Genomic DNA, 1,480 nt, shown 5'->3' with positions numbered 1-1,480 from the left:
GTTTTACAGGATTTTAGAGTATATTAGAGCCATGATAATAAAGATATACAATTTTGTTCAAAATAAGGCTCTGTTCTTTCAACAATATCCTGAACAGGATAAACTACCCCTATTTTGCAGACAAAAAGTGTAGGTGGTTAGCTGTGGACTCAAACTCACATCTCCGTGATTACGCGTCACGATGCCCATAATTGTTTCACTAATCCAATAACAGCAATACAAAGTATGTAGCCCTTAAGACGGTTTTTGTGCATTTACAGAGAATACCAAACTGTCTTACACAGGATCTTGTTTTTAGGAATTCCCAATAAGTTATGAAAACCCAAATTGTAAAGACACTTGTGTAATAAGATGAAATTAGTTTCCCGATAGTAATAATTCAAATAAAGTAGCCCCGAAAAGGGCTTTAATGCATTCCCAGAGTATATAAAACTTTGGAGGAAATGCTAAAAAGTTATATACACTAAAATCGTGAAGCATGTTACGTAATAACAGGCTAATCAGATATGAGATAATAACAATTCGAAGTAAATAACTCTGAAAAAGGCTTTTGTGCGTTCCCAGAGAATATTACCCTCAGGGGCGCTAGTGTTGGTATTTTCGTGAATAAGTCACTAACCGAAATAAGTTGATCTATTGTTTAGAAAAATATTATTAATTTGTTTAAGTGTTGTACTGGATAATTTGCGAGAATAACTCTATCAGTTCAAATGCTAAGGAATAAGCATACTCAATTTCATTTTCACCAAATAATTTAGGAAAATGAATGGGCTATTTCACTTGGCTATATATAAGGATCCCTTCCAAGGGCCTTATTATCGATTTTTTCAATAATCTGAGTATGCCATGAGGTTTCCAGACATGAGTTCTACCCACGTGTCAAGTTCCATCAAAATCGATAAAACGATGTTGGAGGAGTTAGGTAACAACTCCACAAACATATCCACAGACAGAATTTCCCACATATGAAGTATATATATATATATATATATATATATATATATATATATATATATATATACATATGCACATATACATACATGCATACACAAACACACTGATACACACATAGATACATGTACATATATATATATACACATATATATATTCTTTTATTCTTTTACTTGTTTCAGTCATTTAACTATACCCATGCTGGAGCAACGCCTTTACTCGAACAAATCGACCCCAGCATTTATTCTTTGTAAGCCTAGTACTTCTGTTATCGGTCTCTTATGGGGAACCGCTAAGTTACGGGGACGTAAACACACCAGCACCGGTTGTCAAGCAATGTTGGGGCACAAACACAGATACACAAGCACACACACATGCGACTAGCTTCTTTCAGTTTCCGTCTACCGAATCTAGTCACAGAGCTTTAGTCGGCCCGAGGCTATAGTGGGACTGAACACGGAACCATGTGGTTGGGAAGCAAGCTATTTACGACACAGCCACTCCTGCGTCTCTCTCTCTCTCTCTCTCT

This window comes from Octopus bimaculoides, chromosome 9 (assembly GCF_001194135.2).
Source record: "Octopus bimaculoides isolate UCB-OBI-ISO-001 chromosome 9, ASM119413v2, whole genome shotgun sequence".
NCBI lineage: Eukaryota > Metazoa > Mollusca > Cephalopoda > Octopoda > Octopodidae > Octopus > Octopus bimaculoides.
This window is presented reverse-complemented; position numbering follows the sequence as displayed.